Below are 23,650 nucleotides of genomic sequence, written 5' to 3'. Positions count from 1 at the left end.
AATTTAATTATTAGATTTTCTATTAATATTTTTAAGTTTATTCTCAATGCTTGAATTGAGTTATTACTCCATATTATAAATATTTTGAATTTGTGGGCCCACTTTTATAGCCGACTTGATGATTGGTTTAGCTTAATAATTATCTCAAATATTCATCTTGATGGGCTTAACAAAATAACATATTTGATTCCATTTTTTTATATGATTATAACATTTTAGAACGATTCCCCAATCTAAGCTCTGCTCAATGTGAATATACAGCTTTCTACCTGTAAGTAACTTACAGGTTATCCAAACAGAAAAACTAACTTATATGTAAGTGACTTACAACTTACATCCAAACAAGTTACCTGTAAGTAACTTTCACCTGTAAGTGACTTGTAGGTAAGTCACTTACAACTTAAAAGAACTTAGAGGCATCCAAACAGGTATTTTATTCTAATTTTCCTTTCCAGCAATGGAATTTGCAGTTTAATTCTATTGAACTTGTGTAATATAGATTTTGTATTGTTTCCAATTCCATGTGTTGGCTAATTATTGTGGATTTAGGTTTAAAAATTTTCAATAACTTAATATGGTCGAATCTCATAGGGTGGCATATTGATATTGTGGGGATTGGAGTGATATGAAAATGGAGGAGAATGATGGTAATGGGCATGGGTTGCTGGGTAATTAGAAGATAAATAGGGATGTGGTGATGGAAAGATGGTTGAGGATGACTGTAATGGCCGAGTACAAGAGTCCATAATCTTCAGATTGGAACTACCATAGAAATGTTAGAGTAACTACTTCTTGTAGTTATCTAAACTAGTCACTTACTCGACGAAATGCCTCTAATGAGCCAACCCCCACCAGGTGCTCGATGAAATGTCACAAAGGGACCAGAGTGTTGATCGATTGGGCCATGCAGTGGATGTATCATGCCTTAAAACCTAACCTTTTAATCTATAGATGACAAATAGAATGTTAAGAAGAGAAATACAGCGATGGTCCACATTCGACTGAAAAAATTCCAAGATTGGTGGCTAGGATCTTCCAAATTTAGAGATTCTAAGAACATGGTCCATCCACTATCCCGTTTCATTTGCCATGTTCTAACTTTTAAGTATTCATTTATTGTGTTAGAGAACATTTTAAATGAATGGTTAGTAGAAGTACAACATTTAGAACTATAATTACACATAACATTACCATCATACCCAATGAATAAACTGGCATGTCATGTATTCTTAAATCAAAACACAGTAATACCATGTTTGGATGCACAGGTGAATTTTATTGCAAAGAGCCCGTTTAATAAAGAGGAATTGGTTGAAAATAGTGATCATCCCTGAGATCCATATAGAGGAAGCAAGCAATTATATGATACCCAAGCAGAGGATCTATAGTGTCTTTAAGACACGTTAGTAGAAATGTGGATGTGAATGCTCACGTAAGGCTGCATTTGGAAATCACTATATTTGTATAGATCGGCATGGCCATTGTGCTCAATTTAGCTCCTCTTTGCCTCATTGCGTTCCATCACCATTTGGAGCTGGTCTGATGGACTTTATCCATTGTGCTCAATTCAGAGTGGCGATTCCACACTGCCCATGCAAAATGCAACTTAAAATTTGAACTCTTGCATTTAAGTTGGTTGCGTCCTTTTTCTGAAACGGAACAAAATTTCTGTTGATTTACTAGACTTTCCATCTCAGCTGGTCTAATCATATCATTATGTAATGTTACCTTTGTAGCTGTGCCAAGACTGCCACATAGGCATTCCCTTGAAAAGTTACATGTATATTCTTGCAAGTGGCATTTATTGGATCTTTTGTAAAAGTAGTGGGATTTAAGTTCCAAGTTAATGTATTCTCCTAATGATGGTTAATGATCTTTGTCCTTTCATCAGGAATGTGGTAGAAAAATGAATTGAAGCTAGTAATTTGTATTTGAAGAAGTTCAGTTATCTTGAACTCTTTCGACATGAATATCAAGGAAATAATAAATATCAATCTTATATTAAATAGTCTCGTAATATGATATTTGGCACCTTCATCCAGGTATGGTTTCAAAGTTGTCAACCAATGACAAGAAGCCAGTCATCTGAACTAAGGTAATCCACTAGACCAAAATTTACAGTTATCGAGGATATATAGTGTGTGAATCCAATGCCACTTCCAGGTTACAGAATTCATAACATAGTTTCTCAGGATCCCAGTAAATTATTTCAGGAAGACTAATGTCGTTATTGATGCTTAAAATCCAATAACCATGCTTTGTTAAGATTTTTTGAACAAACTAAATTTCTTTGTTTAGTTCTTTTGCATTGTTGAAATAATATGTTGGTCATATGCAAATTTTAGAAGTCATATGCACTGCGTGTACTTTTTAAACCATTGAATCATATAAATTAATATGAATGGAAATATATGAATGTGGTTCATGGTTATTTTGTCCTATATGTTATGATGAACTTTCTTTTGTTTGAGAGCCTTGCAGTCTTTCGCCAAGGCCTCAAATGATGACAAAGGAAAATACATTACTTGCTGGTAATGGAGAGCCTACTGGTCGAATAACACGAGCTCGAGCTACAGCCTCTCATCTAGTTGGTGGGATGCTACCCTTGAAACCACTGCCTACGAAGCATGACCAAAAGTGGGTTCTCCGTGGAAATTTGAAAAGGGCAGCCTTCGATGAGAACAATCACATTGCTCATCACTGTAGCATGTCAGCAAAAAAGGAGGGCAGTGCTTAAGGATGTCACTAATGTATTCTATGAGAACTCATATAGGAATTGCATAATTGCAACAAAAATGTAGGTTAAATGGCCTTCCTTATTTCTTTATTAGCTGTAACTTTTTTGTTCTAAAGTTCTTGCAGGCAATGTTGTGAAACCTGGGTTTGAATAAGATTATGCAAAACAAATAGTGAAGTTTGTATTCTATTCTTCTTATATTAAGAGTAATCTTGTCATTCGCATATTCTTTATTAAGATAGTTTTGTCCTTTTATAGCCTAAAAGCTTAAGTTTACTTACCTTTGTCATTTCAGATGTATTGTATAACAAATGCAAATGATTTATTTTTTTTGTCTAAATTGAGAGAATTAATTTCTCTTCTACAATTTTCTCCGATTGTGACATATGATCTCTAGTTTTTTGTATAAAGATTTTATTATTATTATTATTGCACATAACTTGTACAAGATCGTGAATACTAATCAATCAATTGTTTACAGTGGAAACAAATCACTCTTGATGATAATGACGGTGTCAAGTTAAAGTTTCTTTATTGGGAGAGAAGGTTCTCCTTGCGAATCTTTTCAGGTAGGCTCTTAACTGAATTTGGATTTTTATGTTAGCTTGCTTGTTCTGCCACGATCTCATCTTTGGATATCTATAAAACAAGGCATAACTAATTTTTTTAATTAACCCTTTTGAGTCAACTACAATGTTATGGAGTGTGTCATATATTCAGTTGCACATGATAGACACATTATTATAATATTAATCAATTGTATTTGTTTGTGCCGACTCGTCGTTAACAAAATTTCTTAGCCAGTTAAGACTAAAGACAAGGCAATATGGATGAGAAATCAGTTGCCCTCAAAGTTGTTAACAAGGAAGTACTTTATATGGTATGTATTTTAGAACTAACATTCTTGTAATTAAAGTAAATAGGGATGAGAATTGCACATGCTTCAAGGTGTCTGGATAGGGGTGCAGTTGGGAATTCATGATATTTTATAGGGCTATGTATGATTTAGTGGTGTGACTGAGGATGAGATAACACATGATTCAGTTAATATTAGTGTTTTTAATTACATGCCATGATACAGATGAGTTTAAAAAAGTCGGGGTCTGCTTGGTTTCCAGTAATGAATGAGTTGATTTCGCTTAAGCAAACTATAAGTTCTCACCTTCAGTATCAATGAACCTAAATTTGTATTAGTTGATAACTGATAGTTTGTGGCACTAGTCTTGAAGTTAGCTGCAAGATATTGACTGCTTTATATGTTCTACTAAAGGGTAGATGACCCTTAAAATATGTCCAAAATTGACCGATGGCTATCCTAAGATCTGTCCCAAATATGGATTGTCGGATGTCACAAAATCTGGTCTCTTAGACCACTGGACAGTCCATAAATCTACCACAAATCTATCCATTTTGGGACAACAAGATTTACCTTAAAAAACTATACATGTTAGACAACTCCAGTAAGCCACAAATCTGTACACTTTTGGACCTTTGATCAAGCACAAAACTATCCATGGTTGGGACTGTTGAACAACTTCAAATTTGTCCTTGTGTGGATCCTTATTGTCCATTTTGGATGGTAATTCTGGATGTCGAATCTGTCCATTTTGGACAGTGATTTGGGATGTCAAATCTATCTATTTTGCATTTTTGCATCTAAACAAACCCATAAGGTCCTGTTTGGTTGCCACTTAAAAATGAGTTCATCTCATTTTAATTAATTGTACTTGTGTATTAAAGATAGCGATTGTTGGCAATCAAGATTATTTGTAATCTTTCATCAGTTTCCATGTTTTTTTTCTTCTCATTTTGGCTATTATTCGCTTTAAATTCTCATAAGTGAGTTAAGTCTTCTTGTTGGTTCATCCAAACTTAAAAGTTGCTTTTAGATAGCCTTGATATGTGGGCCTCACTAGGTTTTCCCTAGTATATTTCACAACCACTGGGTGCAATAATGGAAACCCATGATGAAGAGACTCGTTAGTTTTTCAAGCATTCATCAATGTAAGTGTTTCTTTATCCCTGATTTGTGGGAAAGAAACATAGTGTGGCAAAGCAAAATGTTTTTGTTTTAAGAAACAAAAGAAAAAGAAAAAAAGGAAAATTCTATATTTGTTTTTGTCCTTTTTTACTTTCCTAATTCTTGTTATGTGCTTGATATACAAGCCTTTGGTTGCTTTGATACAGTATACATTCAATAAATAACATATTTAGGCAACCAATATTCATTTGTCTTGTTTGTTTGTGAGAACTAAAAATATGCATTTTAAAATTTACAGTCTTGTTCAATATCTTGACATGTTTGTTCTCTTAAACTTGTAAATGAAGACTTTAACAGTGATCGTTGTAGATGGGTATCAACGCTGCTTGGTTGAAATGATGTGTGGACAAAGACTGGAATGACTGTGTTGTTCAAGCTAGGATTAGACCACATGGATGAATTTTCCAATGTATTCGAATAATTTTCTACTTATTGTTGTATATCTTTTCTTATAAAGTTGTACAATATTTGTTTAATATTTATTTTTAATTGTACTGCAATATTCTTTGGGTTCTAAATTTTTTTTTTTATAAAAAATACAGGTTTCAATTGAAAAATATTTTTATTGGATATTGCCAGTAATTGCATGGCTAGTACTGGGAAATTGAAAACTTACGACGGTTTTCAACTGTCCTTAATTTTTTTGCGAAGCCCTATTTTAGGAGAAGTTGAGAACTATTCTGAAATTAAACATTTGCGATGGTTTTTAACCGTTCCTAATTTTTTACAACGCCTTACTTGAACGAGGTTAAAAACCATTCCTAAATAGGGAGTTTGGTGTAGTCTCTCTCTTTCTCTCTCTCTCTCTCTCTCTCTCTCTTTGCTATTTGGATGTGAGAAGGTGGTGGGTGTGCATTGATTTGAGAGTGGAGAAGGGACACACGGCTCATTTTGTAGGTTTCTCAAATTGGGTTTCTCATCCCACTTGAATTAGGTTTCTTTAATTTGTCTCTTCTGCCATCTTTCTTTAAATCTAATTTGTCCATTATGTCGGGGTTGTCGAATAGAGCTGGGGTATATGATTTTCTTGGTGATCCCAAATTTAGATTGGCCTATCTTAGAAATTCTCCTAGCGAGTGTCAAAATGGTCTTGATCTCAATTAACATTCCATGCTTAATGATCAGTGCCCGATTTTGAAGAAAACGTGCAGTCAGAATAGGAAATTGATTGGTAAAATTTGGTGGTTGATCGATGGTGGAACAAGCCTAAATATGAATTTTCATCTTTTGTACTAAAAGGAAGGAATTGGAGTGTAACATCCTGAAATTTTCATGGCCAGAGTTTGTACTCGTACCCGAGAAAACCAGGTGTTAATAATGTATAAATTGGATGCCTTAAAATCACACCTTATTATTATTATTATTTTCATTTGGATCACATCCAGATACATTCATGAAGGTAATATTCACAAGAATAAAATCGACTATATTGATTATTTCATTAGGGTAAAAGAATAATCAAATGGCCTCACAATGGGAGCTTGTTACATTTATCAAGTTCGCAGTGGAAGTATAAAACTAAATTATAAAACTATCTTCTTATTCTCTCAGCATAATCTTCCATAGGGAGATTGTCCTCTAGGTCTTCAAACTATACATCACCTGCATCATCTGTACGGTTGGAGAGGGTCAACGCCCTACTCATAGTGATGGTTATCCTTTAAGATTAACAATAATTCAAGAGATTTATAAAAGAAATATAAAGGTTTTGATACGTTTCGTATTCCACTACTATAAGGAGTATCAGTATACGCAAACAACCTACATGAGATGTATGCCTAGCAAAGTGTGTGCGGCTTATCATATGTAGTGATCATCACAATGTGGACTACGATTAATAGAAAACCCGACTCGACCCGCATCCCATAACCATGGATATTCGCCAACATGGCCAATGTTAACATAGATTTATGCGAACATCCAAAGGCGACATAACAACATGGTTTGAGGATTTACGTAACACGATGCGTTCATGAAGTGATTATTTGTGACATTCAATCTCGAGAAAGTGATGTAACACTATGACGATTTACTTATATCGATTGTGCACTACGCCAACCTACCCATGGAATTACGTGCCAACCAAGAGGGCCACTACCCGTAACACATTACATCCATGATAAATATTTGAATTACTAGTTGTGATACCTTTAACATATCACTTGCATTGATAGAGAATATAAATTGAATCACGGGATTTTGGAATATCAAGACACTTGCCCAAGCCTTAAAGGTTGATAGTACAAGGCTAATATAATAAAGAGGAGAGTGACAATGGTCCATTCAAAAAAGAGAAAAGTGGCAATGACCAACTTAACAAAAGGAGAGTAGCAATGATTACTTAACAAAGAGGAGAGTAGCAATGGCTAATTCAACAAATAGGAGAGTGGCAATGGCCAACTCAATAATAAGAAGAGCGGCAAGGGCCAACTCAATAAATAGAGGAGTGGCAATTGCCAACTCAATAAATTGATAAAGGCAAGGGCAAGACTTGTATCCATTGCCTCACATAAATTTATGAAGATCACGCGTAATATCATAGTTCCCAAAAGATAAGTAAATGATGGTGGTAAATCAATCAATTGAAAGGATAATTCAGAATAATACGGAAACATGAAAAAGGCAAGATAATTCATACAATTTAAATTAAATTAAGCTAAGGATAAAACACTCACCTTGAGTTGTTCAATCGTCTACTAGTAACATTAATGATCTAGGGGATTCTTAGCATCAAGCCTGTTTCCTTTATCCTACTCCGCAGGATTCAAATAGTTAGAATTTAGAGTCTAGTTATAGTTTCTACTAGATTATATCTAGGTTTATCCTGTTATTCTCTGTCTATTAATGTGAAAAGAGGAGGAAGGTTTCGGAAAGGGAAGAGGATTTGGATTTCTAACCTGGACCAAAATTGGTAGTAGATCAGTGAATTGGTGGGGTCGTTCACCCCTTTCTTCTTCTCTTTCTCTTTCTCTTTCTTTTCTTTTCTTTTCTTCCTCTTTCTCTCTTTCCCTTTCTCCTCTCGTGTTCTGCGGTGGATGCTGGGAGGCATCTCCTTGCTTTGTTTTTCTTTCTTTCTCTCTCTTTCTTGCTTTCTTTCTTTCTTTCTTCCTTTCTTTCCCTTCTCTCACATTTTTCTTCCTGGTGGATGTTGAAGGTCCCTTTTATAGGCATAAGGCTTCCAAGTCGGCTGGAATTTTCTAGCACCGATGTTGAGACTCAAATATTGCATACTTTTCCCCATTTATATCTTGGTTTTATGAACATAAATCATCTTAATATTCTATTTTACTCATGTATGTGTTGCAAGGTGAATTTAAGAGCTTGGATTGAAAAAGGGTGCTAAAAAGCATGGATTTGATGCTCAAGAATCACCAAGGTAAGGGATTGATCTTAGGAGACCAAGATTGAAAAATTCACATGCCAAAGATCCAAAAAAACCAAGTGAGGAATGAAAAGAATCGAAGATTTGAAATGAAGAATTCTGAAATCATCATGAAAAGTGTATTCTAAAGCTCTGAAGTCTATTTTGGAAAACTGTGCAGCAGGAAGTCTGTTTTAAATGAACTATGCAGCGAGAAGTCTATTTTGGGAAAATATGTATATTTGAGGCATTTTCTAAGGTTTTTCAACTTCGTATGAAAATTTGAGTTCCCTACTTATAAATAGGGCTTCATAGGGCATTCTTAAACATCATTCAAAGCATTCAAGAGCACGATTTAGGGTTTTTAGAGGGTTTTCAATTTTATTTAAGTTTTATAAATTTTTTTTTCTTTTAAATCTTTTTTATTTGCATTTATTCTTTCTTGTTTCTTTCTTTCTTTATTCTAGTTATGTTTTTCTAAGTTCCTTCTAACCCAAGCTAGAAGGGAAGCGCATGAGTTTAATAATTTTTTAAGTTATGATGATTGATTGTTTTAATGATGAGAAGAATGGTGTATGCATGTTATCTATTATTTAGGTTTTATTTTTTATCCTCTTGTGAGATCCATATGTTTCCATCATATGAGATCCACATTGATGGATAGGCTTACCCTGGATCAATCAGATTTCCTAGATAGGAGATGTTCTCAACCTTTTATATTTCTTTGATATTCATTATCCTATAGATATTGAATACTTAAAATCACTAGCGCTTGAGAATATATGTTAATGGTGCAAATTCATTATTTTCTAATCTTTTATATCATTTATTAAAATATTTAAATTATTTTATTTTCCGATTAGGCTGACCATAGTGCTCAGATCTTAGTTGTGTTATCCAAGTCATCGTGATTTTGGAACATTAACCTATGTGTGGAACTTTGAAGCTTGGGTGTTATTTTATTCAGTTTAATTACATCCATTCAAAAATCCCAAAATCAAATCATCAGATTAATTTTTATTACTTAGTTTGTTTTGCATTTGATTTTTTTTCTTCTCATAATTCATCTCCCTGTGGGATCGACCTTGTATTCACGGGATACTACTTACGAACCTCTGCACTTGGAGGCAAGCAATCAAGTTTTTGGCGCCATTGCCAGGGGAAGACTGAGATAGATCAGATTTGTGCAAGATAGCTAAGGTAAGTTCTCTTATAAACCCTCCAGATTTTCTGTAGATTTTTTTTTTCTTTTTCTCTTTTCTTTTTCTTTGAAAATAAATTCAGTTGGGTCTTTCAAGCACTAACTATGATATAAGGTTGCCCTACTTGGGATTTTATCACCCAAGTGCTATGGTTGTCCTACAGTTGCTGTTTGATCACAAAGATCATCCGCTGAATCTATTTTTCAAATTAGCATAGTTTAATTTCTGCATTAGTTTTACTTTTTTTTTTTGTGGATTGAACTCTCATGGTCGGCCCTGCCACCTGGGTTGTTGATTTATTTTACTGTGGACTGAACCCTCATGGTTGGCCTTGCCGCCTGGGTTGTTGATTTAAGTTTTTATTTTTATTTTAAGTATCATACTTGCTATTTGAATTAGTGGTATTTGTTGTGTGGTGTGGATGGTATATGTCCCATTGGAGTAGGGATCAAAACAATCGACTCTCCTCTGAAGGGGGACTAGTTCCAGGCCTTGATCATTCACTTAGAAGAGGCACTCAGCATCACTTGGATTCCATGGCAGACCTAGTTGATAAGCCAAATCCAAATCTGTCAGATCTAACTATAAATCAAAATAGAGAAAATCAACATAATCCTCCTCTTGAGGATGAAAATGAAGTTCATAGGAATGTGTTAAACCAACCACGGACTTTACGTAAACATTTACACCCTGAGAGATCAACTTTACCATCTTGCATAGTGTTCCCTGCTCATATAGGGAACATTGATTTTAAACCAGGTGTGATTCAATTGATTCCTAAATTTTATGGCTTAGATTCTGAATGCTCCTACTTGCACCTCAAAGACTTTGAGGAAGTAATTGCAACGTTACAAGTAAATAATGGTAATAGGGATGTACATAAGCTTAAGTTATTCTCATATTCTCTAAAGGATCGGGCCAAAGCATGACTCAACTCTCTAAGACCTAATACCATCACTTCATGGCAAGCCTTAAGTAGAGAGTTTTTGAAAAAGTTCTTTCCCGAGCACAAAATAAATGCACTAAAACAAGAAATCATGTCATTCTTCCAAAAGGGGAATGAACTATTTTTTCAAGCTTGGGAGCGTTTCAAAGACATTCTAATTACTTGTCCACATCATGGTTATGAACCATGGCACGTGATTGATGCTTTTCAAAAGGGGCTCACCATGGATACCCGTCAGTTCATAGAGATGATGTGTGGTAGAACCTTTTTTGATAAAGATCATAAGGAGGCTTGGGATTTTCTAGATATGTTAGCAGAGAATACGCAGACATGGGATATCTCTACTAAATTAGACCAAACTAGACCCATTCCTAAAGACAAAGCGGGAATGTATGTCCTAAGAGAGGAAGACGACCTTAATGCAAAATTCGATGTATTGGTTAGAAAGGTCGAAGCCTTGGAAATTAGAAAGGTTGATATGGTTAAAGCAAACACTTCCTTAGGTAATTTTTATAGTATTTGGGGTAGTATAGACCATGACACAAAGGATTGTCCAATAATCTCAGTTGTACAAAATATCACGCATGAGCATGATCAAGCAAATGCTATAAATAATTACCAAAGGTCAGTTATGCAACCAATGGGAAACACGTACAATCCAAATTGGCGTAACCATCATAATCTTAGTTGGAGGAATGAACCACAAATTAATGAGCCCAATGCACCTCAAATGCCTCCACAAAATAACTTCTTTGGGGCACCTAATAATGCACCATATGTGCCCCCGCCAAAGCGATCATCTGTGGAGGATGCATTAACCATATTCATGAACTCTCAAGCTCAAATGAATCAGTCTCTAATCCAATCAAATCAGGAATTAAAGACAGTTGTGGCTAGGATTGAGACTCAACTAAATGCTAGGAAAAAAGGCACCCTTCATTCTCAACCTGTGCCAAACCCTAGAAACACATTTCATTGGAGACTCAAATCCAAGTGAGCTACATCATGAACAAGCTAAGGCCATCATTACCTTGAGAAGTGGAAAAGAGGTTGATAACAAGATAATGCAACCGGTAGAAATACCGAAGGATGAGTCACTGTCTCAAGAAAATGATGAACTAGTTATGGTTCAAGAGCCGCAACAACAAAAGGATAAAGAGACTAAGTCATATGATTCTCTAGTTCCGTTCCCATCTAGACTTTGGAATCCAACTGTCCACATGAAATATCAAGAGGTATTGGATGTGCTCCAAAAGGTTACTGTCAATATTCATCTGCTTGATGTCATTAGACAAATTTCATCATATGCTAAATATCTCAAGGACTTGTGCACTGTAAAGAGGAAATTAAATGTGCATAAAAGGCCTTCCTTACTGAGAAAGTGAGCGCTATCATTCAACAAAGGGCTGTACCCAAATACAAAGACCTGGGAAGTCCCACTATTCCTTGTATTATTGGAAATTTTCAAATTGAGCATGCTTTGCTAGATTTGGGTGCAAGTGTCAACTTAGTATCTTATTCAGTTTACAAACAAATGAGGTTAGGCGAGCTTAAATTAACCATGATTACACTCCAACTCACTAACTGCTCTATTTAGGTACCATGGAAAATTTTAAAGGACGTTTTAGTCCAAGTAGAGAAATTCTACTTTTCCGTGGATTTTATTGTACTAGACACTGAACCATGTGTAAATGCTAGTGCTCAAGTTCCCATCATTTTAGGTCATCCATTCCTAGCAACTTCAAATGCAATCATAAATTGTAGGAATGGAATGATGAACTTGTCTTTTGGTAACATGACTCTAGAGCTAAATATTTTCAATCTATGTAAGCAGCCCATTGATAATAATGACATCCATGAGCTAAATTTCATGAACTGCTTGATAGAAGAAGAGGAATTGGAACCTAGTCTGATTGAGGAATTGATTTAAGTAATTAGGGTGAAAAAATATGATTTAGAAAAAATGCTTACTGAAATTTCTGATGATAATGAGAGCACTACCACCCAGGACATTGGTATGTACTAATAGAGACCACGCATTCAAATCCTATTTATCGAGGACTTGCGACCTCTGCCATCACCAACCAATGTTCTAAAGCTTGATCTAAAACCATTACCAAATGAGCTTAAGTATGTATACTTAGGTGAAAATAAAACTTATCCTGTGGTGATCTCTTCATTTTTAGAGAAGGATTAAGAGATTAAATTATTGAAAGTTCTAAGGGACCACAAAGGAGCCTTGGGCTGGACTGTTTCTGACATCAAGGGTATAAGCCCTTCCATATGCACCCATCGGATCCACCTCGATGATAATGCCAAACCAATTAGACAACCTTAAAGGCGTCTCAATCCAAACATGATGGAAGTTGTAAAAAATGAGGTGATCAAATTATTGGATGTGGGAATCATCTAACTAATATCCGATAGTGTTTGGGTGAGTCCAACTCAAGTAATCCCAAAGAAATCTGGAATAACTATTGTGCAGAATTCTAATAATGAACTCATACCAACACGTGTCACCACTGGTTGACGTGTTTGCATTGATTATAAAAAATTGAACTAAGTCACAAAGAATGACCATTTCCCTCTACCATTTATTGATCAAGTTTTAGAAAGGGTAGCAGGTCACTCAGTCTATAGTTTTCTTGATGGATATTCCCGATATAACCAAATAGAGATAGCCCTAGAAGACTATGAGAAAACCACGTTCACTTGTCCATTTGGCACGTTTGCTTTCAAACGGATGCCATTTGGATTGTGTAATGCCCCAACAACTTTCCAACGGTGTATGTTAAGTATTTTTTCAAATATGGTTAGAAAGTTTCTTAAGGTTTTCATGGATGACTTCTCTGTATTTGGGAGTAGTTTTGAGGAATACCTCAACAATTTATCTCTTGTCTTGTCTAGGTGTGAAGAGAAACACCTTATCTTAAATTGAGAGAAATGTCATTTCATGGTTCAAAAGGGACTTGTTTTGGGCCATGTTATCTCCAAAAATGAAATTGAGATAGATCTCTCAAAACTCGATATTATAGCTAATCTACCTATCCCCCGAACTGTTAGAGATATTAGATCACTTATAGGGCATGCTGGTTTTTATAAAAGATTCATCAAGGACTTTAGTGTCATTAATAGACCCTTGACTAATCTTCTTCAAAAGGATGTTTCATTTTAGTGGACAGATGAGTGTGCAAGTGCCTTTAATAAAATTAAATCATCCATTACCACATCACCTATAATGCGTCCACTAGATTGGACACTTCCTTTTGAACTAATGTGCGATGCAAGTGATTATACTATAGGGGCTGTTTTGGGCCAAAGGAAAGATAAACGGCCCTATGTTATTCAGTATGTGAGTAAAACTCTAAACTCGGCCCAAGTGACTACTCAACAACTGAAAAAGAGTTACTTGCAGTAGTTTTTTCTTTGGATAAGTTTAGGTCCTACTTGATGGGATCCAAAGTGGTCATTTTCACGGACCACTCAGCTTTGAAATATTTGTTATCTAAGAAGAATACAAAGCCGAGATTTTTGAGATGGATCCTCCTACTCTAAGAATTTGACTTAGAGATAAAAGATAAGAAAGGAGTAGAAAACATAGTAGCCGATCACCTTTCTAGATTGGTGTTAGATGATTCCACTGAGGAGATACATATCCAGAATACTTTTCCTGATGAACAATTATTTGTGATCTCCAAATTGCCTTGGTATACAGATATAGTGAACTATCTTGTAACAGGAAAAATGCCATATCATTGGAAGTCACAAGATAGGAAGTGTTTTGAAACCGAGGTTTGGAACTTCTTCTGGGATGACTGGTATTTATATAAATATGAGATTGATCAGATTTTTAGACATTGTGTCCCAGAGGATGAAGTTCAGAGTGTTATTTCCTTTTATCACATGGAAGCATGTGGTGGTCATTTTTCTGCTAAGAAAACTACTGCAAAAATCCTGCAGTGTGATTTTTACTGGCCCACCATGTTTAAAGACACCCATGCTTTCTGTGTTGCTTGTGATAGATGTCAAAGGTTGGGAAGAGTATCCCGGCGCAACATGATGCCTTTATCCCCAATTTTACCATTGGAGATTTTTGATTGTTGAGGTATTGATTTTATGGGCCCATTTCTATCTTCTTTTGGATTTCTTTATATATTGGTTTGTGTGGACTATGTTTCAAAGTGGATTGAGGCAGTTCCAAGTAGGACCAATGACAACAAAGTGGTCATACAATTCCTCAAGAAAAATATTTTTGCTAGATTTGAAACTCCAAAGGCCATCATTAGTGATGGCGGGTCTCACTTTTGCAATAGGACATTTGAGGCTTTGATGAAGAAATATGATATCAAACATAAAGTGAGTACCCCATACCACCTACAACCGAGTGGGCAAGCTGAAATTTCTAATCGGAAAATCAAACACATTTTAGAGAAAACTATAAGGCCAGATAGGAAGGATTAATCCCTCAGACTATCCAATGCTTTATGGGCTTATAGGACTGGTTATAAGACCCCGATTGGAATGTCTCCATACAGATTGGTGTATGAAAAGGCTTGCCACTTGCCTGTGGAATTGGAACATAGAGCCTACTGGGCAATAAAAAAATTAAACTTTGATATAGACAAAAGAAATTAGAGTTGAATGAATTAGAGGAGCTAAGGAGAGATTTCTATGAAAATTCTAAAATCTAAAAAGAGAGGACCAAAGCTTTTCATGACAAAAATATCCTGAGGAAGAATTTTAAACCTCAGTAAATGTCCTATTGTACAATTCCCGTCTCCAGTTCTTTCCGGAAAAGTTAAGATCAAGGTGGACAGGCCCCTTCATTGTGAAGAATGTTTATACTCATGGGGCTGTTGAAATTGAGAATCCATGTAATGACAATGTGTACAAGGTTAATGGTCAGAGATTGAAGCCTTATGTGGAAAACTTTCATTTGGGAGAGGAGTTCTTCCCTCTTCATGAGCCAGAATATTCAGATTGATGCTCCTGGTCTGACGGGGCATTTGTGTAGGATTTGTATCATATTCAATTTTTTTAGTGTCACATAGCAGGTGAGTTTTTTATGGTACGTACTATCCATCCTTTCTTTTATTTTTATGTTGTCTGCATTACATTATCATTACATTGAGGACAATGTAGATTTTAGGTTGGGGGTGTGGATAGTCATAAGTTTCAATTAGGTTTAAATTTATTTTTTTAGGTTTATGGAAATTTTTTTTTTAACATTTTCAAAATAATATTTTTATATACAAGAATGTGAACATGATATTTTGCGAATTACAAAGGCAAAATTAATACTTAGTCTAGGTTGATAGTAGTCAGAAATCTGATAACTGAAAATTATAGACTTGGGTTCAATTATCTAATCACTAGTTTAAAGTGAGCTATAATTTGATGTACTGAATTCACAATACACCCTAGCTAACTAAGTGAGGAATATGATATGTGAACTAGAATAACAACTTTTGATTCAAACAAGGTTGAATGAACTAGGACCATTGATATATATTTAAAAGAGAGAATATTGAAGGAAAAAAAGAGTGATGGAAAAAAGAAATTTTTATTATAGAGCATGAATGCAATGACCATAACAATCGTGTCAGTAATCCAGAGTAAGGATTACTTAGTATCCATTACTGTTACCATTACAAGTACGATACCTTAGGTTATGAAGCAAACCCGATGGAAATCTTCATCTAAGGGTGGTCTATAATAATGAGGATATGATGATAAAAGAAAAAATGTCATAAAATAATGAGATAACTAGAGATTTCATATTCTTGGGATGATTGAAAGGAGTTAGGATAGGGAATACGCATATTTCTCAAGGTTAGACTAGTGTCACGGAGTACCTAAAGATATTGGATCATAACTATTCTAAATTTTGATTAGGTCTCTGAACTCATGGATGTAATGGATTAAAAAATTGAGATTCTAACTAACTTCAGACTTAGGTTAAGTATTGTTTTGTTTTGGAATTCATATGATGAATGGATGCATAATTGTATAAATTTTTTAGTGTTGAAATATTTTTCTTGTTTTCAATGTTTGTGGGTAATATTTCTGGAAACCCTCACGAGACTATAACTCGTCCACTAGGGGAAACCTAGGGGTTTAAAGGCTTGTTGCATATGCTAAATGCAATTACGATTACCTGTGAAAGTGGTGTAATTAGAATTTTTTTCATTTTAATTTTTTTTAATTTTTTTTTTAAATTAATTTTTATTTTTATTTTTATTTTTCTTTGCTTATTTTGCTCCGGACTAGCAAAATGCTGGTTGGGGGGTGTGTTGAGACTCAAATATTGTATAATTTTTCCCATTTATATTTTGGTTTTATGAACATAAATCACCTTAATATTTTATTTTACTCATTATGTGTTGCAAGGTGAATTTATGAGCTTGAATTGAAAAAGGGTGCTAAAAAGCATGGATTTGATACTCAAGAATCACCAAGGCAAGTGATGGATCTTAGGAGACCAAGATCGAAGAATTCACATGCCAAAGATCCAAGAAAACTAAGTGAGGAATGAAAAGAATCAAAGATTTGAAGTGAAGAATCTTGAAATCATCCTGAAAAGTGTATTTTAAAGCTCTGAAGTCTATTTTGGAAAACTGCGCAGCAGGAAGTCTGTTTTAAACAAACTATACAGCGAGAAGTCTATTTTAAGAAAATACATATATTTGAGGCATTTTCTAGGGTTTTTCAACTTCGTACGAAAATTGGAGTTCCCTACTTATAAATAGGGCTTCTTAAGGCATTCTTAAACATCATTCAAAGCATTCAAGAGCACGATTTAAGGTCTTTAGAGGGTTTTCGATTTTATTTAAGATTTATAAATTGTTTTTTTCTTTTAGATCTTTTTTATTTGCATTTATTCTTTCTTGTTTCTTTCTTTCTTTATTCTAGTTATGTTTGTCTAAGTTCCTTCTAGCCTAAGCTAGAAGGGAAGCACATGGGTTTAATAATTCTTTAAGTTATGATGATTGATTGTTTTAATGATGAGAAGAATAGTGTATGCATGTTATCTATTATTTATGTTTTATTTTTTATCCTCTTGTGAGATCCATATGTTTCCATCATATGAGATCCACGTTGATGGATAGGCTTACCCTGGATCAATCAAATTTCCTAGATAGGAGATGTTCTCAACCTGTTATATTTTTTTGATATTCATTATCCTATAGATATTGAATACTTAAAATCGCTGGTGCTTGAGAATATTTGTCAATGGTGCAAATCCATTATTTTCTAATCTTTTATATCATTTATTAAAATATTTAAACTGTTTTATTTTCCGATTAGGTTGACTATAGTGCTTAGATCCTAGTTGCGTTATCCAAGTCATCATGATTTTGGAACATTAACCTATGTGTGGAACTTTGAAGCTTGGGTGTTATTTTATTCAGTTGAATTACATCCATTCAAAAATTCCAAAATCAAATCATCAGATTAATTTTTATTACTTAGTTTGTTTTGCATTTAATTTTTTTCTCCTCACAATTCATCTCCCTGTGGGATCGACCCTGTATTCACGGGATACTACTTACGAACCTCTGCACTTGGAGGCAAGCAATCAACCGACTCCTTTACGCAGCACCATGTAAAGGTGAAAGTTGGACGCAGGTCTTGCGAGGGAAACCATTGCCTGTCCGGCAATATCTTTTTCTCCTTCATAGATCTGATCAGATCTTGGATGGTGTTGTGTTGTCCCTAAGTGGGCCTCTGAATGGATGGCCTTGATCATGCTTTTGAAGGCGGGACCTTTTGATTGGTGGCAGATCCTTCTACGAAATCATCTGTGTGAAAATCGGGAAGTGCATCCTTCCGCACTTGTTTCCCTCCTTATCCTCAACATACGTGTGGTCGGAATCACTTCTACTGGGTTTTGGATGGCTCTGCTCGTCCCACGTATCCTTCGTGAGATTTCCTTACGCATGGAATTCGAAACCGGATTGGTTTCTTTTTATGTTGCTTGCGGACGAAGTTTCGGGAGGAGTTTGACTGTCTTCTTAATTCCTGTTGGGAGCGGAAGGAGGTGGGGTTTGATCTGATTCGACCTACGAATCTAGTGGATGGTTCAGATTGATGTGGGTCACCATGATGGTGGCCCACCAGCGTCCTCAAAAGACACTGCCTGTTAACGCTTGCAGTGCAGAGGCTTCTCCTTTGCTGGAAGTTGGGTGACACACATGCACAGTCTCATATGGAAACCGCCAGGATTCGGACAAGGTAGCTTCCGAATGTGATGGACGGTTCGGATCGAACGGATGGGTGGTCTTGATGGGCCAAACCGTCCTTTAAACGGACGCTGTTCATTCATTACAGTCGACGAGATTTCTGGAGAAATCTTCCTCCTTTAAAGATTTCACGGGTCAACAAGGGTTGGCCGTGTTGGCAAATCAGGTGTGTTGTGAGTGTATGCACACTCTATGCACATGCAACTGCACTAGGGCCCACATGGATGCCTTTGACAAATCCAGTCCGTACGTCTATCTTGTAAGACCCTATTAGGGTAGAGGATTGAAAATGGGGCAGATCTAAGGCTTAGGTGGACCATATCAACTGTGATATAATTGTTAAGTGTCATTTATCATCGTTATGATGGTTGGATCGGTTGGTTATGATAGTTAAGCGAGGATATTTGGTTATATAATGATCATATCTCACAAATCAACGGTCAGATGAGTTACTCTATGGATAGAGATCATTCCCAACGGTTAAATTTGTGTTTGGAGAATAGATGTACAACTAGGATGGCTAGGTTGATATCATACACACATACATATTACGTTAAATTTCATAGTAACACTCGAGAACTTCAATACTCGGGTATTGAAAAGTTTAGGGTCTTACATGGAGTTAAGGTGGTCATCATTTAGCTATGTAGGATCATAGATCAATGTCTAAATTTTGTATGATCTCATAGTCATACGAGGCCAAAGTATTGTCCAAATTTGAATTGCGATTGACAATGTAAAATGGGTTAATCAGAGGCTCCAAATTTAGAAAGAGTTCGTAAGCTTAAGAAAAAGCCTAACAAGGTGGGGTTCTCACATTTCACACTCGATCCATGTGATATGCAATCCAAGTCATTCATATAAAGGAAAATATCCCACTACGAGTACTCACGATCTTTCCTCACTCGATGGATACCAAAATCAACGGTTAAGGGATTGATTTGTCAATTGGGTCACTTTTACAATGATCTAAGGGCTGAAATTCTACGTGTATAGTTTATTTATGACATATAGGCATGGTATAAAATTTCACATCAAACAGATCATAAGAACCATATTATCTGGAATTCAAGGGTCTAGGTTAATGACATTAAGTATTCTCTAACTTCCGATGTCCGTAACGTTGAACTACACCATTCGAGTGCATAGAAATTTAGCAAGAATTCTTTATTTTTCATGCTCTTTCTATTACCCTAGTTTGAGCCTTGATTGCTTTTAGATAACCAATATGCATTTTTAATGGGCTATACCGCCCCGAGGTCTAATCAATACTTTCATAAATCTAATAAAGAAGTTAGCCGGTAATTATGGCATATAGAAAAACTTGATGGTTAGTACTTTAATCATGTATGTAGGTGGGTGTACTATCAATTTTGTAAATTAATGAACACTAGTGGATTTTTACAGTGGTCAAGAGGTAAAACATATATACCGTTAGGTTCAAGTGACTTGTTCATATATGTAAGTTCCTCATATTGTAGTTTTGATGGTGGGTTAAGCATATTCATAGGTGTGAACAAGATGAACGGATAAAAATATTGATTCGATACATGTATGAAAAGGTGTAGAGATCAGATAGTTAGTTTACTATGTTTGAGTGGCCAAAATCAAAGTAGACGGTAAGATGTCTTTATCTGGCGGTGAATATTTGACTAAATAGTTAGTTATGATGGACATGTGAGAATACTTGGATATATGATGGTCTGTCTTACAAATCGATAGTCGGATGTCTTGATCTATGGATTAAGATTATTCCCAACGGTTAGATTCAGGTTAGTGAATAGATGTAAGGTTAGGACAAACTAAATTGGTGACATACACATGTATATACTAAATTAAATTCATGGTAACACTTGAGTAATGAAAAGTACGCGGTGTTACATCTGATTATCTAGAATTTAAGATGGGCACAATATATTGTCGATCAAACACATAACATTAACTTGATAGCCACTGCTTATGTTCTAGATGGTGGTGATGAGAACATATGGACTTTGCCTATCACTTGATGACGCATGATGAATCACATTTTCTAAAATGGCTTCTACACTTCACTTTCCACACACAAGTTATAAAATGATATCATCTAGATGTTTTACCACCTTAGCTTAAGGGTTGATTGCTTGTGTTTTCTCTACTGGATTGATTAGATTTAAGGCGTTATTTAGATGATGCTAATCAAAGGTACAATTAAGGGATGTGGACCAATAGATCTTAATATGCTTAAAAGGATTTCCCTGTTTAGATCGTGCATGTAAAATATGACTTCAAATGGTTGTCTTATTCAGTGGGAGAAAATAGACATAATAATGACTCTAGTTTGGTGATTAATTTCCACCCTTGTGGGTAGATATACTTCTTATATTTGTATTTTAGATATCATATCTGTGTAATTTCACTCGTATAGTGACACTATCAGTTTAACATGTGATATGCCATGAGTTCCATAGTGATCCAAATGTGTGATATGCACTGAAATTCTTATCTTTTAGATCAATTAAAGTTCTTAAGTGAATTGTGATTGTCGGGTGATCAGGTTTTCGATCACAAGGATAAATGGCATAAAGAATGAAAATAACAACTGTGGAAATTGAATGCACTTGGCTTAGTGTATAAGACAATAAGAGTTACCATTAGAGAGACTTAATAACTTCTTATACGATTAGTATGATTCCTTAATTTAAAAGCTAAGAAGTCTCTTTTGACATGTGTGCTTGATTGATTTAAGCACATAGTAGTTTTAGGACAAGCGGAAGATTGTTGGAGTTAGTCTACTAGAAAACCAATGGCGCACTAATCCACTAGCCATGTGGATGTGATAGGGTCAGTTTTAGCCATTAATCTAAATGATCATGACTTCTGCTTAGAAATATGTTTGATGCCTTATATATATTTAGTGTCACATTAATCTTATGTTCATTGGGTTGTGTGAGTAGTACACGATACAACCTTTGGTATCAGGGAACTTGAGATTAGACATTGGTCTGCATCAATAGTCACTAATCAAAGAGAGTTGTGTTTCATGGATCTAAATGCCTAGATGAGCCACATTAACACATAATACTTGATATATTTATGAACATTGATCTTTGAGATGTATGATCATCATTTGTTGAGGGGACCGACTTGGGTCACGACAGAAAGTCTCCGTCATCGGGAACCAACTTGGTATCGGTCACAGCATTTTGCCCTTACCCTATATAATAGTGATGAAAGCCAGGATGGGAAAGTCTTTGAGCTATACGTGCAGAGAGGTGATGATGCTTTAGCTCCATAACACAAAGATCCGGAGGTGGACTAGCCTAATTGAGGAAGCCTCGTCCGAATAACGAAGTCATGATGCACCATCCTAAAAATCAAAATTCAAAGTGTCAAGCATAATTACAGGTAAAAGAGAACACGTTGATGGACTTTGGTCATCCTAACCAACCAAAATGCAAGATCGCTCACCAAATTGAGATTTGGCTGATGTCCCACGAGCAACAAAATAAGGTTACATGGGCCCCAATTGCATCCAACTAGGCAAATGGGTCATTTAGACCTTGTCACGTCTCGAAATTTGGATACCTGAGTAAAGTGATTCGAGACTCAAATCCCAAGCTTTTGAACTAATATATTTTGATATTAACATCATATACACAATAATTCAAACCATTTATAAAATCAACATTAATATAAAGAGACATTCTATTGAAAAAAATTCCAAGCCATTATAAAATTCACTGATCACTCATCCTTACTTTTTATTACATTGATGATTGAAATTTAAACTAAAACTATTACAGCTGAAGGAATAGTAATGAAAAGTAAACCAAGTCTAGAGCACTGGAAGAACTAATACTAGTGGCCTGCACGTTCGAAGTGCTCCTAGCTCAGTGCCTGAAAGATATCAGACTGGGATCATGTCCTTCGAATCCTTAGAAATTTCAGATTAACAGATAAATAATATAGATACTAATAAACTTAAAATCAATACATACATCATGCATGTAGTTCTCGACATAAAAAAGTAAATAGTATATCATGACTTTTAGAGAATTTGGGGCACAACATCATGTTCATTTCAGATCATCCAGGGCAGAGCACCCGTGCATATACTTTTAGGAAATCTAGGGCAGAGCATCGTATTTATTTATTTTTTCCTAGGGTAGTGCAATTCGTGCTATCATTAGATGTGTTATGAATGCATCAAATATAACTAACATAATCTTTTGTTCTTTCCAACATAACGTAAACACGTTTTTAATTCATCATCACATAATCTTACTTCCTTTTCAACATAACTTAAGCATGATCACAATTCATCATCACGTCCAAAATTAAACTCAAAATAAAAGGTAAACATATGAAATTTAAAATACACTTAAGGTTCGACTAGAACATCCATTACTAATGCATTAGGCAGTCTTCTATACGCCCCGTTGGGTACCAACGTAATATCAATAATTGATTTTGGTTTTCTTCGTATTCTTGTTATTCTTCGAAATCACAAGTGCAATATGGGATGACCGACCTGAATTTCCAATCTCAGTCTGATCGTATGAGTTACTTAGTTGAGTTAATTTTCGACTGTTAATTTAGCCATTCTAGTTAAGCTACCTGATAGGTAGTTTGTTTCAACAGTTGGAATTTTCTTATTGGCTAAAGCGGCCATGACATTTCTGTATTTGGCCATGAAGGCCATGATGATTCTCCATGCAGACATTATGGTTTTCTTGGAGAGGTGCGTCAGCCGTCAGACTACTATATAGATCTTATGACAGCATCGTTCATATAACACATGCATAGGTGGAATGCCTTTTTTCTAGTTATCTTCATGATAAACTAGCTTTTTGTAAGACCCGTATCCTAATTCGTATCGTTCCATAGGCTTCCGCGGTCGTTCCGGTCGAATTCCAGCGACCCTCGACCTCAAATCGGTATTTGCACGCAATCCTAAGTTACAACCCATAGATTTAAGTCAGCTTGACTCGAAACTTATATCCGAGCGACTACTCCGTTGCCACAGTTCTAAAGCCGCGTCTCGCGGGCCAATGGGATACCTAGAGTAGAAGATATGAGCTCGCATTCATTTCGAGAAAAACGCCGCGCGTGCGAATTCCGACAGAATCTCTACAACT

At 35.5% G+C, this 23,650-nt stretch overlaps 1 non-coding gene across 1 annotated transcript; it reads right to left on the bottom strand.

The window, feature by feature from the left end:
• Positions 1-10,360: 10,360 nt before the first annotated feature.
• On the bottom strand, positions 10,361-10,467 carry LOC131234100 (small nucleolar RNA R71). Its single transcript, XR_009165512.1, has one exon. It is a non-coding gene; the product is annotated as a small nucleolar RNA R71 (small nucleolar RNA).
• Between the last annotated feature and the right edge of the window lie 13,183 nt (positions 10,468-23,650).

Source organism: Magnolia sinica, chromosome 18, assembly GCF_029962835.1.
Source record: "Magnolia sinica isolate HGM2019 chromosome 18, MsV1, whole genome shotgun sequence".
NCBI classification, from domain to species: Eukaryota; Viridiplantae; Streptophyta; class Magnoliopsida; order Magnoliales; family Magnoliaceae; genus Magnolia; species Magnolia sinica.
The sequence above is the reverse complement of the archived record's forward strand: the minus strand, read 5'-3'. Positions and strand labels throughout refer to the sequence as shown.